The following is a 5,564-nucleotide window of genomic DNA, read 5'->3' as shown; positions in this document are numbered from 1 at the left end:
TTTTTTTTTTTTTTGGTGGTAGGGGAGAAGAATGAACAAATCTATATTGGAGAAAGTGCAGCAGATGAAATGTTCATTAGAAGCCAGAATGGCCAGATTTCATTTCACCTACTTTGGTCATGTTATCAGAAGAAACAAGTACCTGGAGAAGGGTGTCATGCTTAGTACAGTGAGGGTCAGCAAAAAATGGGAAGCCCTTCAATAAGATGGATTAACACAGTGGCTGCAATGATAGGTTCAAGAATAACGAGGATTGTGAAGGTGGTTCAGAACAGATAGTGTTTTGTTCTGTTGCACGTAGGATTGCAATAGCTCAACACTTACTCAATGGCACCTAACAACAACAATAGCATAAGTGAAAGTCAATCTGGTGGTGTATTGTTTAAAGCATTTGGCTGCTAAGCAAAAGGTCAGCGGTTCAAATCCACTGTGGGAGGAATATGTGGCAGTCTGCTTCTGTGAAGATTTATAACATTGGAAACCCTGTGAGGCACTTCTGCTCTGCCCTAAAGGATCACTACAGATTAGAATCATCTTGATGGCTGTGAGGATTTCTGGTTTTCCTTACAACTGATGGCATCTCAGTTTCAATTAAAACAGAAAGAGTTCAGTTGAGAATTGCATCATGGGAATGGCCAACATGCCATATCTTCTCCCACCTCTCAGTTCTTTACTAAAAATAAGCTGTATTCAAAATGAAATGTTATTTAGCTTATGTTTCCATATGAGTGGTGACATTTATCTATATTAAGATAATTTGAACACAAAACGGATATTTATTTATTGTATTTTTATGACAAAAGTAATATATATTTATATAAAGGTTTTAATGCAGGAAAAGTTGAAACATAAAATAAAAATAAAATGATCTTTAATGCTACCACGATGATGCTGTCTTTTAATATTTTATAATTGAAAATACACATATACCCAAATATAGACATTGCATACAGATGCACACCTATTTGAACAAAATTTGGACTTTTTAAATCATTTTGTTTTTACATTTGTTTTAAATAATGTTGTTTCAAAACTAGATTTGTGCTCTTCCTGTTCTTCATGATGGTGCAGGATCAAGGTGAAAAAGAGAACTCCATGTGAGAACTTTGCATCCGCAACTCTGCCTCAACATCTGCGTCAGGGATAGTGGAGGCAGACGGACTCAGGCAGCCCAGCTGTTGGACAGCTCACAGGCCAGACCCCTGTGTTCTCCAAAGCTAGATACACTGTCAGATCCTTTGACATTAGGAGAAATGAAAAAAAAAAAAAAAAATGCCATCCACTGCACAGTCCATGGGGCCAAGGAGAGGAAATCTTGAAGAAAGGTCTAAAGGTGGGGGAGTATGAGTTAAGAAAAAATAATTTCTCTGATACTGGAAACTTTGGTTTTGGGATCCAGGAATATATTGTTCTGGGGATCAGGTATGACCCTAGCATAGGTATCTATGGCCTGGGCTTCTATGTGGTGCCGTGTGGGCCAGGTTTCGGCACTGCAGACAAGAAGTTCAGGACAGGCTGCATTGGGGTGAAATACAGAATCATCAAAGAGGAGGCCATGCTCTGGTTCCAAGAGAAGTATCATGGGATCATCCTTCCCAGCAAATAAATTCCTATTTCTATCCAAAAGGACAATAAGTAAATTTTCAGTGCAGTATACATTACGGTTGTGTGTTCTGTGAAAGGAGCCTGGCCATATTCAAGTCCTTGGACATCGAGCCACTTAAAGCTTCCATGGTAATAGCTGGTAACTGAACCTTATCATCCTGGTTGGATGCCAGTGTTTCCTGGAAAATCCAAGTCTGATCTGATAGACTGTGATGCAGTGGTGTGCCGTTCATGTAAACTGAATATAGAGGGCCAGGTATGGTTGGAGTTGGGATTTACAGTTAGGTGGGGTGCAGTGCTACCATGTTCTGGAAGTCTCCCCCCTGGTTGGAGACCTTGTTCTTCAGTAGATGATAGTAGTGGGAGATCACAAGCTTTGGTGTGGTTCTTGGGATTAAATTTTGACTTAACAATTCAGGCTGTTTCCTTTTAAGATGAGAATCTATAGAATTACTGAGGGCAGTATAAGTTAGATCATGGCCTTTGAGACAGATTGCCTTGATGCAGTTCCCAGTCCAGCCTTTTTCTAGCTATTATCTTGAGTGGAGTTATGAGTCTCCCTGCCTTTCTGTCATCATCTGTATCATAGATGCAGTGGTAGAACCCTCAGAGCCTTAAGTGGATGAATACTTGTAGAATGCTTGGACTAGCGGTCCCTAAGTGCTCACAGGGTAGGTTTTATTTTGTGTTTTGATAAATATGAGAAATGTCTTATCAGCTGGCTTCCCCTTTTGGTGTGGAAGTTAGACTTTCTTGCTTGTACTTTTCCAGTTCACTGGAGGAATGACATGCAAAGGCCACCATTTCTCTGACAGATACAGTACTTGGCCAGTGGTTTAGTTCATAGCTTTCAATTTTGGGTTAAAATTTTTAGCATATTTTATTTATGTAATTTACTCATGTGCCATAATGAATTTAATGGCCATCTTTTAATTGCTATTAAGTGGTTCTGATAAGATACCTGCTTTTATAGATTTTTTTAACTTAGAAATTATTTGGTAATTTTTATTTTATTTTATTTTTATTTTCTTTCTTTATTTCTTCTTCTTCTTCTTTTTTTTAATGCAAGTACAGTATGTTTTGTCTTCCTGATAATAGAGTAAAAACAAAAACAAAAACGAGATCTATCATTTAAGGTGAAACATGTACTGGTGTCATGATGTCTAATGGATTAAATTATATTTTAGAGTTTCATATCAGTGTATCACAATTTACTTAACCAATTTCCTCTTGTACATTTCCTCTAATTTTTGTTACTATAAATAATAATTCACTTAATTTCACTATATACAATGCATAAATCATTTTATGTGCGCTAAACTAGTTCCATTGGAAGGAAGGTTGGGCAATCTACTACTGTAGTGATACTGACTCAGAAATCCAAGTAGGGGTCACTATGAGTCAGGTCCAACTTGATGGCACATAACAACAACAACAACAACAACCAACTAGTTCCATAGGAGTCCTAGAAATACAAAGGGAAGATCAAAAGGCATGATCATTTTGGAGATGTTTGATAAGTATTGCCAAATTGCCCTAAATATTTTGTAATGATGTAAACACATAGTTCTTCTGGAAAAATATACATTCATATAAATGTAGATATACCTTAAGCTGGGCTCTATAGAGAAGCAAAACCAGTGAAGCTTATATATATATATAAAGAGAGAGAAAGAGACTGATTTCTCTCAAGAAAATGGCTCCTGCAGCAGTAGAAACTAGCAAGTCCATAGTCCATGGTTTGGATGTTGGGCTGAAGGCTTCTCCTGACTCACGTAGCTGCAGGGGCTCATGAACCCGAGATGGCAAGTAAGATGGCAAATGGCTGGCTCATGGGCTATGGAGGCTGACAAATCCCAAGAGCATCAGGCAATTTGGCAACCCACTGGCTCAAGTCCCAAGAACCAGAGGTCACATGATGACAAGCCAGATGAAAGATCTAGATATAACAAAAGGCCATAAAGCTTTGCCAAAATGTCCATGTACATTGGAAGCAGTCCATACCTCTGGAGAAATTCCCTTTCAACTGATTAGATCATGGTGGCATCAGAGCAGATGGCATCATTGAGGTGATCAACTTATATCAGATTTCATCATGGGAGATGAGTACATCATAACTGTCAAACCCCTGAGAACATGGCCCAGCCAAGTTGACATACAACTGTGATCATGCCAGGATATATATTGATACATGGATATACAAGAACTGAACAGAAGCTTTCAATGGTCAGCACAAGAAGACAAAGTAAAGTATTATAATGAAATTTGCAAATCCCTGGAGTTAGAAAACCGAAAGGGAAGAACATGCTTGGCATTTCTCAAACTGAAAAAATTGAAGAATATTACTTCATGCCTCAAGTTGCAATAATGAAAGATTCTTTGGGCAAAATATTGAGTGATGATGGAAGCATCAAAAGAAGATGGAAGGAATACACAGAGTCACTGTATCATTAAAAATTGGTCCATATCCAACTATTTCAGGAGGTAGCAGATGATCAAGAACCAATGGTAATGAAGGAAGAAGTCCAAGCTGCACTGAAGGAATTGGCAAAAAACAAGACTTCAGAAATTGACAGAGTACCCATTGACATGTTTCAACAAATGAGTGCAGTGCTGGAGGTGCTTGTTTTTGCCAAGAAATTTGGAAGACAGCTACCTGGCCAACTGAATGGTAGGGATCAATATTTGTGCCTTTTCCAAAGAAAGGTGATCCAGCAGAATGTTGAAATTAACAAACCATACCATTAATATCACATGCAAGTAATATCTTGATAAAGATAATTCAAAAAGAGTTGTAGCAGTATATTGACAGAGAACTTCCAGAAATGCAAGCTGGATACAAAACAGGATGTGGAACAAGGGATTTATATCATGATTGATGTCAGATGGATGTTGGCTGGACGTTAAGAATATCAGGAAGATGTCTACTTGTATTTTATTGACTATGCAAAGGCATTCAACTGTGTGGCTCATAACATATTATGGATAACATTGAGAAGAACGAGAATTCCAGAAAACTTAATTACACTCATGAGAAACCTGTACACAGACCAAGAGGCTGTTGTCCAAGCAAAACAAGGGGATATTATACGATTTAAAATCAGGAAGGGTGTACATCAGGGTTGTATCCTTTCACCATACTTATTCAATCTGTATGTTGAGCAAATAATCTGAGAAGTGGGACTATATGAAGAAGAATGCAGTATCAGGTTTGGAGGAAAAACCATTAGTAACCTGTGGTATGCAGATGACACAACCTTGCTTGCTGAAAATGACTTGAAGCACTTACTGATGAAGATCAAAGATTGCAGGCTTCAATATGGATTAAACCTCAACATAAACAAAATGAAAATCCTCACAACTGGACCAATAAGCAACAACACATTATATGGAGAAATGACTGACGTTGTGAGGGGTTTCATTTTACTTGAATCCACAATCAACACCAATTGAAGCAGTAGTTAAGAAATCAGATGTTGTACTGGGCTGGGCAAATCTCCTGCAAAATATATTGTTAAAGTGTTAAGAAGCAAAATGTCACTTTGAAGACTAAGGTATGCCTTACCCAAGACATGGTATTTTCAGTAGCTTCATATGCATGTGAAAGCTGAACAATGAATAAGGAAGACCTAAGAAGAGTCAAGGGAGCTCTGGTAGCGTAGTGCCGAAGGCACTTGACTGCTGACCAGAAGGCTGGCGGTTCAAACCCACCAGCCACTCCTCGGAAGGAAGATGGGGCAACCTACTTCCATAGTGATAGTGCTTTGGAAGCCCAAGGAGGGGTTGCTATAAGTGGGATCTGACTCCATGGTGCATAACAACAACAACAACAGCAAGAGTTGATGCCTTTAAATCGAGGTGTTGCTGGAGCATACTGAAAATATTATGGACTGCCCAAAGAACAAAAAATCTGTACTGGAAGAAGTGTTGCCAGAATGCTCCTTGGAGGCAAACATGGC

General features: G+C 38.6%; 1 pseudogene; it reads left to right on the top strand.

Moving 5' to 3' along the window:
* Window positions 1–1,062: 1,062 nt before the first annotated feature.
* On the top strand, window positions 1,063–1,606 carry LOC103211143 (annotated as a pseudogene).
* The last annotated feature ends 3,958 nt before the right edge of the window (window positions 1,607–5,564 follow it).

Source organism: Orycteropus afer, unplaced genomic scaffold (assembly GCF_000298275.1).
Source record: "Orycteropus afer afer isolate SDZICR_OR568_19922 unplaced genomic scaffold, OryAfe1.0 scaffold00700, whole genome shotgun sequence".
NCBI classification, from domain to species: domain Eukaryota; kingdom Metazoa; phylum Chordata; class Mammalia; order Tubulidentata; family Orycteropodidae; genus Orycteropus; species Orycteropus afer.
The sequence above is the reverse complement of the archived record's forward strand: the minus strand, read 5'-3'. Positions and strand labels throughout refer to the sequence as shown.